This window comes from Boleophthalmus pectinirostris, unplaced genomic scaffold (genome assembly GCF_026225935.1).
Source record: "Boleophthalmus pectinirostris isolate CB_2022bp ecotype Guang Dong unplaced genomic scaffold, ASM2622593v1 HiC_scaffold_15, whole genome shotgun sequence".
In the NCBI taxonomy this organism is placed as follows: Eukaryota; Metazoa; Chordata; class Actinopteri; order Gobiiformes; family Gobiidae; genus Boleophthalmus; species Boleophthalmus pectinirostris.
In genome coordinates, this window is record NW_026571070.1 from 14458939 (window position 1) to 14473047 (window position 14109).

The window sequence follows — 14109 nt, forward strand, 5'->3', positions numbered from 1 at the left end:
GGGCGTCATTTTTGACTCTGAGCTAACTTTTATCCCACACATTAAGAACATCACAAAAATTGGTTTTTATCACCTAAAAAACATAGCCAGAGTCCGCCCCATTCTCTCTCTGGCCAACACCGAGACGCTGATGCATGCTTTTATCACCAGTCGAATAGACTACTGTAATGCCCTGCTCTCTGGTCTTCCCAAAAAGAGTATTTCAGGTTTGCAATTATTACAAAATTCAGCAGCACGTGTCCTGACGAGGACCAGAGGGCGGGACCACATTACACCGGTTTTAAAATCACTGCATTGGCTCCCTGTGTGTTTCAGGATCGATTTTAAAGTTCTTTTACTGGTTTTTAAATGTCTTAATGGTCTTGGGCCCTTCTTATCTTTCAGAACTGCTTTTACCTTACGAACCCTCGCGGACCCTGCGCTCCTCTGGCAGCAGGTTCCTGGTCATTCCCAAAGTCAGGACACACACTCACGGAGAGGCGTCTTTTCAGCACTATGGCCCTCGTCTATGGAACTGCCTGCCGGAGGAGTTCAGGGCTGCAGAGAACGTTCATGTTTTTAAGAGTAGGCTCAAGACCCACCTTTTTAGCTTAGCTTTTGATTGAAATCTTATACTTTTACTTGTTTTTATTGTACACATTTTACTATATTTATTTATCTTAGGCATATTTTTTAGGATTTCCAGTGTTTCCTCTGTAGGAGCCCTCTGCATCGGGAGTGGAGGTCAGCTGTGGCTGCTGGGTCTGTCATGTGGGCTCCTGGTGGAGGGATGGTGCTTGGGCCTCAGTTGCCTGGGCTTCATCTCTCCCCTGGACCCTGTGGTGGTTCCTGGTGGTGGTGGACGTCTCTCTGCTCCCGGTGCAGACGGCTCCTCTGATGGTGCTTTCTCAACTGGTTCGCCTGTATTCAGCCTCACATTTTATTGTGTCCGGTTATGTATTTTAGCGTGTGAGTGTGTGTGTGTGTGTGTGTGTGTGTGTGCATGTTTGTGTGTATGTGAGTGTGTGTTTGGGTTGTTTGACTATGTGGGGTTGGGGGTGCGGGGGTTGGGTTGGTGGGTGGGTGGTTGGGTGGTTGGAAATGCGGGACTGTTTTTAATCACTGTAAAGCACTTTGTGTTGCATTTTGTATGAAAAGTGCTTTATAAATAAAGTTTGATTTGATTTTGATTTGATTTGATTTGATGTTAGCCCATATGTTGCTTCTGTTTACTATTATAACATGGCAATGTATTGGTGGTAATGTATTGATGTAATGTATTGTATTGGTAATCAATTATTCAACTTACTGGAGGTTTCAGAGTTGTCCAAAGTTCAAAAGCTCAAGTGTCACTGTCAGGGAGGGTAAAGCTAGCATTAAATTGCCTAGCAGAATTTTTTTCTTGACTTAATAAAAGAGGCAAAAAGAAATAGTAAAGTAATGTGGAACGGTATGGACAAACTCCTTGGGAAAGAAAAAAGCAATTGCAATGATCTTCAGCTCAAAGTAGACATGGTGGTGTCCAAAATGATAGTCATGTCGTTGCAACATTATTTAAAGACTGTTCTATCAAGTCTGCAAACTGGCACAACCCATATCATGTTCCTGTTCTGAGTCTCCCCCATGTAATGTCCCTACTTTCAGACTGAAACCAGTTAATGAGGCAAAAGTGAAAACAATCTTCATAAAATGTAATAATAGTAAAGCTAAAGATATCCATGGGCTCTACAGTGTCTTCAACATCAAACAACTTTAACTCCAGTTTTCACTTAAATTACAAATAAGTCTTTCAACGAAGGCATTTTTCCAACAACACTGAAAACTGCCATTGTCACGTCTGTGCACATCTCAGGAGATAAGCTAGAGGTCAGTAACCATCAGCCCATAAGTATACTCCCTACCCTGTCTAAGGTCTTTTAGAAGGTTGTAGCTGAACAGCTCACTCAACACCTTGATGCAAATGATTTATTAAATTTGTTGCAATTTGGTTTCAAGAGGAATTATTCCACTGAAACAGCATGTTGCTACTTGAAGAAATTAAATGAAGTCTAGCTCAGGGTGGAGTATTTGGAGCTCTCTTCCTTGACTTGCGCAAGACATTTGACACCGTAAGCCACAGTATTCTTCTCAATAAAATAGGACAATCTACAATAGACTGTTTGCATTGTAACTGAGGGGGAGACAGCAATGTGTGAGAGCAAACAACACCTTATCCTCTCTCCATAGCTGCACAATGGGGGTGCCACAGCCCTCGATCCTCGGGCCTCTGCTTTTTAGTTTTTCATGTGTTTGCACGTCTGACAAAGGAGTGGTTGATCTGTAAACAAATTTGTACACGTTACGAATGAGTATGATTTGAATAATTACTAGAATGTAGAATGTGTGTGGGTGTGTTGGGTGTGTGTGTGCGCAAATGTTGGGCCTTGATACAAGGTGGGAGGGGTCCATGTCATTGTGTGTCTGGTGTATGTTGTTTTTAGAATAGTATTTCAATACTTTAACCCTAAGTAATATATGTTTTAATTTATTTTGGTCAATTTATCTATATACACTGAATCTGCATTTTAGTATTTACACCAACATGCTCAGGGACTACAGATGTAAATTAGCATCTATGCTTTAACCTGGAACCAGCATCTTTCCTATGACTTCTGTGTTGGTTAATGTACTATTGTGTCCCATCCCTGTACAAATAAAAACATACCATACCATTTCAGCAGTTGAATATTTCCTATTCATCTTGCTTAATTTTTTATTGGCACGAGTCGGTACGAAATAACTGGCAAGAGCGTGTCATACTGGGTGTATTTTTCAATAATAAAAACTGATGGCTCAAGCTTAAGTTTGTCTGCAAGGCTTCTGGACACAGCTGGTGAGTGGATTCATGGTGTATTTCAGTGTATAGTGGTACATTCACTTTGATTTGTAGCACTTGCGTTGCCTATACGTTGTTTCTCTATTTATTAATTATCATGTGGTAATAATGAATCATTCAACTTACTTAAGGTTTCAGAGCTGTCCAAAGTTTAAAAGATGTGGTGTTACTATCTGGAAGGGTAAAGCTAGCCTTAAATCACGTAGCAGCTGAATATTTCTTATTCATCTTGCTTAGTTTTTTATTGACTATTGTTCTTTGTGGGTTTCTTCTTAGTATTTTTCCTTGCAAACGATCATGATTTTGAGGGCCTAAAAGTTGAGGAAAAGTCCCCAATCTGTCTATGGGATTGACCAGCCTGGTGAAAAATTTGATAAAATGAGCACTGTGACAATGCCCAAACTGACCTGACTCAACAGCACCACCTGGAATTCGCAAAAAATATGAAGTCTATGGGCAACCAAGAATCATATTTTGGCGTAGGCAAACTAAATTTGGAGGCAGTGACAGATGCTAAAAACACAAGCTAAAACTTGTACTGTCACATACCAGGTGTGTCTTTCAAAAATTAAAACTGATGGATCAAGTAAATAACATACCATACCATTTCAGCAGTTGAATATTTTCTATTCATCTTGCTTCATTTTTTATTGGCACGAGTCGGTACGAAAAAACTGGCAAGGGCGTGTCATACTGGGTGTATCTTTCAGTAATAAAAACTGATGGCTCAAGCTTAAGTTTGTCTGCAAGGCTTCTGAACACAGCTGGTGAGTGGATGTGTGGTGTATTTCAGTGTATAGCTGTACATTTACTTTGATTTGTGGAACTTACGTAGTAGGTTAGGATGTTAGTTATGTTGCTTCTCTGTTTACTGTTATAACTTGGTAATAATGAATTATTCAACTTACAGGAGGTTTCCTTACTGTTTCAGAGCTGCCCAAATTTTAAAAGATCAGGCTTCACTATCAGGAAGGGTAGGAAGCCTTAAAGGTTGTATAGAGGATTTTCCAAGGAATGAGAAATCCAGCGAGTGACTTTGATTGACAGCCTATCAGCTAACAGATAATGAGGCAGTGTCGTTATCTATTGGCAAATGTTCAGCTGGCCCCACCACGTCCAGAGTTGATGAATTTTTATTCTTTTTTTTTTTAGTCATCATAATTACAAGGTTACTGTATCTCTATAATCTATCATTGACAATTTGAAACAAAAAAAAATCCTCCATACAACCTTTAAGTCACCTATCAGTTGAATATTTCCTCATCATCTTGCTTAGTTTTTTATTGGTCCGAGCCAGTATGAAGTAACTGGCAAGGGTTATTGTTCTTCATAGGTTTCTTACTATTATATTTCCTTGCAAATTGTTGCGATTTTGAGGGCCTATACATCAACGAAAAGTAACTACTAATGCTGGGTGTACACTGTGCGATATTTTCGGTCGTGTCACTCAGCCCCAGCTTAAACTGTATGACCAAATCACAGGGTTTAAAAGTTCACAGCTCACGAATCATGTTCTCACACTGAACGAATCGATGCTCGGATGCGACTTGCCTGCTCACAGTGTACGTTCACATAACGACCAGAGTTGTCAAAGTTGTTGTTCCGGAAGTAGAAAACCATGAAGAAGAAAACCACGGAATTAGAAAACCACAGATGTGCGGAGACACAATGCTGAGCCACTTCTGTGTCCGCCCATGCGCAGTCTGCCAGATTCTGGCAAATCGGCTCGTGGAACAACTTCAACAGAGCGAAATCCTCACGAGAGGTGACTGGATTTCAAACAAGTTTGATTTTCTTGCGACCTACGAATGTCGATCGGGAGCTGGTCGTGAGCCATTAATCGGTTCTCTTTACCCCATGTAAACTACACGAAGCACGACACACGATGAAGCCAAAACTCGGCCCGATCCTCAAAACACTCGCACGAGCGAAAAATCGGCTCAAAAAGGGTCAAAAATCGCACAGTGTACGCCCGGCCTAACAGGGTATCGACCTGTCTGGCGAAAAATTTGATAAAATGGGCATTGCAACAATGCCCAAAGGGACTCGACTCAACAGCACCGCCTGAAATTCACAAAAATTTGAAGTCTGTGCGCAGCCAAGAAGCATATTTTGGCATAAGCAAACGAAATTCAGGACAGTGACATAGAGAACAATGAGACAAGCTAAAACTTGAATTGGTGCATTCCAAGCCCCGGGGTCTAAACATGACTGTGGCGTATGTGTCTAGATTAGCACAGACAAAACTTTTAGCAGCAAGAACAGCACAAACAAACAAAGCACAAACAATTGACACCATTTTGGGCTGTTTTAGAGCATTTTTAAGCTTTCTGGGGGGCTGGCTGACCCCAATTTGACCTATAAGAGAATCGGTAATATTTCCAAAACTAAAGCAGCACAAACTAATCTTTTTGTAGCACAAAACAACACAAACGGAGCACAAACGATAGGCATAGTTTTTGTGTAGATATGCTTTTGATGCTGGTATTGGCCTAGAGAGCTCAAATTCAAATCACAATTGCAGGATTCCGGCTTGAATGTAATGAAATATGAAATCAAATAAAAGTGAAGGCCATAGCGCACTCTATCGGCCCAATGCATTGTTCTATGCATGACCACAAGCAAAAAACTATATTACAGACATGGGGTATTTCTCACATTTGGACGGCAGGGACACAAAGACTCCCCCCAAAAATATAAAAAAATATATTACACGCACATGCTTTGTCTCATCATGCTGAAGTTTGAATCACTAATGCGTGATCTCTGTCTGATTATAATACACTATAAAGTATATGAAAAGTGAATATTATAGCACCCCCTACCATATATTATATATATATATATTAGGGGTGTCAAATTATCGCGTTAATTGCGATTAATTAATTACAGTCATATTTAGCGCGTTATGTTTTTTAATCACGTTAATCTAATTTTTAATCTCTAACTTTACTGTTTCTGTACGCAAGTTGCCTTATTATAAAATCTGTTTTTATGTGTTGTTGGGACAATAACACATCGCTTCCGCAAACAATTGTGATTTTCTTTCTCGTTCTCGCTGCATCTGCGATAAACCTGCACACGTCTGAAAACATCACGACACAAACACAGAACAGACTCACCTTCACCTTCAACACTGTCAGAACACTCATATTCCACTGAGTCGTGTCCTTCAGTCCCACAAAAGCTGAACCGCATCAGCGACACAAGAGCTTTTTTTTTTTCTCTCGCTTAGTTTATGCAAATTAGCCATGCGGTTTTTAAGTTTCGTTTGTGTGAGACTTACGCAAATCAGCATTAAACACATTATAATTTCAAACGAGCTGATGTGGCTCTAGAGTGTTCATGGTTTATATGTAATAATAATAATGTAATAATGAATTTAAATGAAAATACCTCAAGTTGAAGGCTTTTCTCAGCAATTTTTAGGTGAGATTAAAAAGAGATTAATTAGATTAATTAATTACAGATCATAATTAATTAATCTCTCAATTTTTTTAATCGCCTGACAACACTAATATATATATATATATATTACAGACATGGTGCATTTGTTACTGTTGGCCAGCAGGAGCACAAAGACTCCCCCGGTGCACTGTGTAATTTGTCTGTTAGCCTGGGAAGGGAGGGTCCATCATCGCCACGAGCAGCTTTAATTGTTGCCTTTTTTTTTTTCTTAACAGCACAGGAAAGCTACCTAGTTTAGCTAATTTAGAACAATGCTAGTTTATGTTGTATTGTAAAGCAAAACCATGGAACTATTTAAGAGTAAAACTGATTAGTGGTTGGCTGGCAATTACATTCATAATTCTGCTTGCTAGGTCAAGTGATCTAAGGACCAATATGTTTTGGGCAATGTTACTTATAGGTTTTCATGGCATTACATGGTTGTGAACTATTTGTACCGAATCTAAACTGTGTAAAATACATGCCACAGAAAAGTTTTATTTTATTTATTTCACATATTATGCTAAATCTAACACCTGTGCTTTCTTTGCAACAGACACCATGGCAAGTGAAACTCCTATTTCCAAGGCAAACATCACTTTTGCCCTGAATCTGTTTAAAACCCTGGGTGAAAATGATCATTGCACCAATGTCTTCTTCTCTCTCCTCTGAGCATCTCTTCAGCTCTGTCTATGGTCCTCCTTGGGGCCCGAGGCAACACAGCGGCACAGATGTCAGAGGTAACATGCACACAGCCCATGAGTCACTGAGTAAACCATGTCAGAAATTATGATTGGGCCTTTTTTTCCATACATTTCATACATATACAATTAGCATTATTTTAAAATAGAATAGGTAATTTGTAGTGACTATTTGTCAACAGAAACTAACACAGTGAGCAAACTTAGAACTAAACATAACTCAAATTGGGCACCATGGGTATGTAGTTTACGCAGTACAGTATTTAAAAAAAACAAAAACAAAATCAGTGTCCAGATCCAGAGCTGCATTTTCAAAGATTTATTCCAAGTGTTGCAGACAAATATCAAGGATACATGATCAAGCCTACATTTGCTGCTGCCTCTCCAACCATAGGCCCTCCCAGGTGCACTCAGGTCTTGCTGTATTACCACCGTTATCCCCTAGGTGCACCACGGACGAGACCAAAAACAGAAAAGGTGCTAAAGTAAATCATAGCAAATTAGACTAAATATATGAGCATAAGAAATATAACATAAGAAATATTAACATAGCAAAAATATATTATGCGTATTAATAAAGCTAAATTAGTAAACTAATTGACAGAAACAAAAATAATACACTCATTTTAGAATAAACCAAATAAGCAAATAACTATTTAACTGAACTAGGTGCTATTTTAAAGCAGTGTCAGTATAATTTATGTGTAGTGCATTAGCCTTAAATGAATTTTTACATCTTTTTTCTTCTTGATGAACCTGCAAGAGAATAGGACAGATGGAGCATAGGAGAGCAGACTAGAGATGGACGTTTGAGTTTAGCTTTAGTCCATAGCTGCATCCAGCAGCAGACAGAGCTTGGTCATTGGCCTCTCAAAAACACTGGTTTTGGTCTTGATCTGCACCGAGCGAACAAGCTCCCTGTTGGCTCCCACAAAATTGATGCCGTTATCTGATCTGATGGAGGAGACTGGATCATGAACAAATCTCCTGACTGTATTGTATCAGCGTACAGAATATATGCAACTTCCAAATGGACAGACACCCCATATCTTTTGAGTAGGGTCCTGGCCTTTTTAAGGTTGATGGGGCCAAAATAGTCAACTCCAACATCAGTGAATGGACCTTTGTCTGGCATTACTCTCTCCATGGGCAGATCAGCCATTTTTCCCCTCTGTTTCTTCTGCAGGTGACACATTCAGACAGGAGTTTTCTGGCAGCAGAGTTTGCACTAATTATCTAGCCGTGATGCAGCATGTAATTTCTTCCTGCTTGGCCAAGCTGATGATGAACATAGCGCAGGAGTAATGCTGACATGCATATTGTTACTCAGGATAGCAGCGTGCTTGGTCTCCAGAGGCAACTGCTTTGTTGAGACCACTGCCCACTCTGAGCTCTCCATTCTCCAGCACTGGATCCAGCCTGTACAAGTGGCTTTCTTCAGAGATGTTCTTGTTTGCTCTGAGTTGAGAGATTTCAGTTTTGAATTTGTGATGCTGCTCAAACTGAACAAAGGCCTGCTCTGCTTTAACCAGATCTTCACATGTTAAATATTCAGTCCTTTTACTGTGCCTTTAAACTGCTGCATTTTTGTGCAACATTCTGCACTTTAGCGTTTTTGTCATTTTATGACATGTGAAAGCTCCTTTCTTTTCTGAGACAGCACCCTGAGTAGCTTTTTCACCTTTAAAAACCAAGCCACATTTTGTTTCAACTTCACCCAGGATGAAGAGTAGGAGAGGAGGAAACTAGTGGGACTTTTCTCCTCTACAACAGCACTGACTATTACATCTTTCTTCACTTCAGGGTCATCAGTAGGATAGGATCATAGTGTACATCCAGCAGAAACTGAGGCCCACTGATCCATCTGATGTGCTCCATGAAGTCTTCAGCTCTCATTTCTCGTGAAGCCTCGTCCACTGGGTTTTCTTTAGTGCTCATTTACCTCCAGTGGTCAACATGAGTATGTTCTCTGTTGAGAGATAAAGGTGTGAAATCTCTTTATTTCATTGCTGTACATCAGACTGCGGTGCAGTTGTTCCAAAAAACTGATTGCTCCAACTCAAGATGTAACTCTTGTTATAGCATTTGATCAGTATGAACAGCGAGGACGGCAGCTGTGAGCACGAGCCTAGGGATGGTGGTCAGTTTGAGAGGAGTCACTCTGGCCTTTCCCAGGAAGAATGAGAGGTGGACATGAGTCTTAAATATGACACTGTCCTATATCCCACCTGGCTGAAATAGATTTGTTCCAGCTGAGTTTTTTTAATGATACAAACAATTTCAAAATTGTTTCCTGGAATTATCTTACTTTATTTTTTTTGTGTCAAAGGCATAAAGTAATTTCAGTATTATCATTTATTGCTATATTTCTCTGTAGCCATAAAATTGATTCTTGTGAGCTTTAAGCCATGTTATAATGCTGTTACCACATCATAAACATACCCAAAGTTGTGTTTTGTTTCATTCACATGTTTGAGTAACCCTTTATTATTAGTCTGTTTTCATCTCCAAGTTCAAAATGCTCTGTTCCACTTTGTGATGTCATGAAGTGATAATTTTCATGTAAACAGCTACCTTTTACCTTTAATTCAGTAAAGATGAGCAAATTTAGGGCTAGAATCATAGAGTTTAAATTGTCATGATGTTTAAAAACACAGTGGAGCACTTGACTTCATAAAGTGGAACAGAGTTTTTTCCGTTTGTCAGAAAAACACAGCCAAAATATGCAAGATGTGTTTGTTTAAACATGTGTGAATGAAAAAAAACACAACTTCAGGTATGTTTGTGATGAGGAAACAACATTATAACATAGATCACAAAATAGTGTAATATGAGCCCTTTAAATATCAAACTATTGTCTTTGTTACATGCAGGCATTTGTTTGGTTTGTGTTCTTGCTCTCTCTCTCTGCCCTGTGTGTTCAGGTGCTGTGGGTGGGACCAAACCTGGGGCTGATTGGCCAGCTGGCTGCCAATCAGGGTGGAGAGGGCTGTTTAAAAGGAGCTGTGTGCTGCCTCTTGCTCTCTCTCTCTCCCTGTGTATATGGCTGCTAGCCCAGGTTTGTTTGGTTGGGAGGATTGGTTAGGTAAGTTTGGGGACCCCTGTACACTTCATCACGTACATTTTTGTTGTTAGACACATTAGTTATCAGTTGTTGCCACCCTTGTTGTTTTGAGTTTTCCAAATTCTCTTTTTTAGACCAGGTAGGCTAGGCTTTTGATTTCTTTCCTTTTTGTAGCCTAGTTTTCAGTTAGGGCCTGTTTTGGTATACCTTTTTGTTTGTTGATTTGGCACAACTGGCCCACGCCTCCTCCCACCAACCTTTTGTTCATTTTTTGTGCACTTTAATGAATGTTTGGCTGTAAAATAAAAAGTTTGCCAAACCGACTTTGCCTCAAGGGTTGTTTTATACACGTTGTGTCCCTTGTTGGATATAGGGGACATAACAGTCTTGTTTTCTTAATATTAAACTAAATAGTTTTCTTATTTGTCCACAGTGCCTCAAAACTAAAGACCTCTCCGATGACGTGCACTCCAGATTTGGCACTCTTCTGCAGGAGTTTCACAAACCTCATGCTCCCTATGCCCTCAGCGTCGCCAACAAACTGTATGGAGAGCAGAGTTTCCAGTTTGTTAAGGTGTGTGTCAATACAAGCAGGGACACAATATCAATATATTGTGATACTAAATTTGGTGATGCAGAATCGTTATCATGGACTGTAGTATCAATATATTGACAAGAGTGTTTTTGGTATCTCTATATTGTGATTATATTGTTTCGTGAGCCATGTATTGTATCGAATGTTGAGGAACCAAGTGATTCCCAGACCTTTATTTATTAATTTATTTATTTTAACATTATCATTACTCATTATCATCACACATCACATATCTGTTGTTTATATCTGACATAGGATTTTCTGGGAGCCACTCAAAAGTACTACAAGGCAGAGCTGCAGACTGTGGACTTCAAAGGGAAATCTGAGGAGGCCAGAGTCACCATAAACAAGTGGGTGGAGCAGAAAACACAAGGTAAAAACTTCTTGCAAATTTTGGTACATCACTTTTTATTGACTATTTAACTTTTCAGTTGAGGGTCCGTCACCTGATTGTTTCTGTGGAGATGTCATTACTCTGCCTGGCATGTTCCACAGTATGACATTAAACAGCTCTACCTTATATTTACAGGTAGTTTTAGCTCAAAATTACCAGGGTTGCCTCTCCACAGATCTGACCTGTTACTTGTTCTAGTTTTGTCTCCATGAAGATAAAAAGGTTTAATACCATACTGAGAAACATTCCACACAAATCAGTCAATCAACATCTCCATGTATAAAAGCATTTGACGGACCATCTGCCAGAAAAATTACACAATGCACCTTTAATATTTTTAAATGTGTTACTTTTTCTCAGGTAAAATTAAAGACCTTGTAGCCAAGGGTGTGGTGGATAACTCGACAAGCCTTGTTCTTGTCAACGCCATTTACTTCAAAGGAAACTGGCATGAACCGTTTATTGAACGCTTTACTTGTGATGATCAGTTCTGGATAAACAAGGTGAGTTCTGTTTGGACAACAAAAAAAAAGTTTAAAATTTGTTTTGGTTCCCTCATAGTAACCATGCACGTTTTGAGAAATAAAACCTCCTGTAACTGTACAAATGCAAGTTCAATCAAAAAGTTACATACTGCACCTTTAACCAAAAACATTTCATTCTAATTGTGTGTCATTTAGACTGATTTAGTTTAATAAGAAATAAACATGACATTATTCACATTATTCTACAAAGCTTATATGCTTATATGCTGGTAGCATACCATTATATTGTAATTAATGAGGACTGCCACCTTATCGTGGTGGGGGAGTTTGTGTACCCGAATGATCCTAGGAGCTATGTTGCCCGGGGCATTATGCCCCTGGTTGAGTCTCCCATGGAAACAGGTCCTAGGTGACGGGGCAGACTAGACAGTTCATAGAACTTAGAATAGTTTAAAAACAAGGACCGTGACGTCGCCCGGTAGGCGCAGCCGGGGCCCCACCCTGGAGCCAGGCCTGGGGTTGGGGCTCGAAAGGGCGCCTTGGTGGCCGGGCCTTTGCCCACGGGGCCCGGCCGGGCTCAGCCCGAAGGGACGATTGGGCCCGCCCTCCTGTGGGCTCACCACCCGCAAGGGTTTCATAGGGGTCGGGTGCGCTGTGAACTAGGCAAGGTCGGGGTCAGGGATCCCGGCAACCTAGTCCACGACAAAGAACCTGGCTGTAGGGACGTAACGTCACCTCACTAGGGGAAGGAGCCTAGCTTGTGCGGATATATATCGGTATATATATATATGCAAAATATATTTAATAATATAGAAACAAAGCAATTATTTGGACACAGTAACTCACACATCACATTATAATATAATATTATAATTATATTATAACATCGCTTGCATCATTCCATGGAAATAGAAACTTAAAAACATACTACAGGCCATTTAAGCATCAGGTTTGTGGAGATGCAAGCCTGTTCTGAGTAAAGACAGATGGTGTTTTTCAATGCAATAAATAAAACAAAAATTTAAAAACTATTTTGTCTAGGCTAAAAAGTTACATACTGTGTCTTTAAATATGCAGTGTTATGTTATGGACAACCAACAATATGCATATACCATTTGAGTAGGAAAATCTGCCTTAAGGCTCTGGTGAACTACATTTGAACTTTGCTGTTTGTCTTTTTGCAGAATGAAAGTAAACCAGTGAAGATGATGCACCAAACATCCTGGTTCCCCCTCAATTTCATCAGTGAGATCAACTGTCAGGTAAGTTTTTCTAATCCTGTATAATATATTTTATACAGTATTTTGTCTGCATTGACATTATAAGTAACATTATTTCTCTATAAACCAGATTATAGTTTTGCCTTACGAAGGAAATGAGCTCAGCATGCTCATCTTTCTGCCCAGCAGTATTGAAGATGGTCTGGAGAAGGTATGACAAAGTGCTGGCTGGGCAACTTATACTTTTTTGTTTGTTTTTTAGAAGTTATATTTACAGAATAGGGAGTGCTTACATTAAGGTTTGAAGGGGGTGACGAGACAATAAGAATGGCTTCTGTTTTTCTTATATGGGAGGGCAAGTGTCTGTGTATTTGTGTGTCTCTGTATGAGTAAGTAAATAATAAAACAGAAAACAGGAGAAAGAAGAGGGGAAAGAAAGGCAAGAATAATTACTTGTGTAATTAATGATCATTCTTTTTTTCCTTTCATTACCCTTCATTTTTTAATTATTTATTTCTTTATTTTTATCAGATCATGTAAGTACAGTTTATGGCAGTGGGCCTTCTTACTTGCTCAGGAGTAGTTTACTAATGCTAGTCGTTGTTCGCCTTGAAGCTTTCGTCTTTCTTACCCTGATAGTTGTGGATAAATTCTGCATTGACAGAATATGTCCTTTGTCAACCTTGTTGGATGAAGATTTGGTGATGAGGCAGATTTATGAAGTTGGTGGAAAACACGCAAGACATTTCCAGATATTTTGCCATAGAAAAGCATAAACTGGAAGTTGGCCAAACACTACAACGGGGCACTTCCGGCCATTGTGAAAAAGGTCTATTACAGGTGGTTTTATAGTTCAAAAACATCCATGTGACCTAAGGTACCGTTTTCAATAGATACATAAACACATAAAATGCCCAAGGCCACAGATAAGTTTGTAAATAAAAGAACATGAGAGACGTGACTTAAAATATGTAAGTAAAACTCATTAAAAGACTAAAAGGAGCAAGTAATAATTAAAAATGATTTATTTCTATCAAAAAGAAAACAGGCAGTGGGTAAAACGATAAAATGGCCAATATTACAGGTTTTCTCCATTGGTTTGGCTCTTTTCTTGAAACAGACATGACATTTTCAAAACAACATGGACAAATCTCTAAACCACTTTGCAGTCGTTCACAACAGAATGGCATTTCTCATTGATTTAATCAAATTGCAAATGTCTTTGCATCTTTGCACATGGTTCTGTTCAAGTAGCCTACAGTTAGCACAATGAGCCCACGTTTCGCACATTTTCCAAATAAACAGACCTTGCTGATCTAAACTGATGAGTTGACTCTCAATCTAATGGT

General features: G+C 39.4%; 1 pseudogene; it reads left to right on the forward strand.

Annotated features, from left to right (window-relative positions):
* The first annotated feature begins 3608 nt into the window (after positions 1-3608).
* The window catches only part of LOC129408069 (leukocyte elastase inhibitor-like), a 19808-nt pseudogene continuing 9307 nt past the window's right edge, over positions 3609-14109 (forward strand).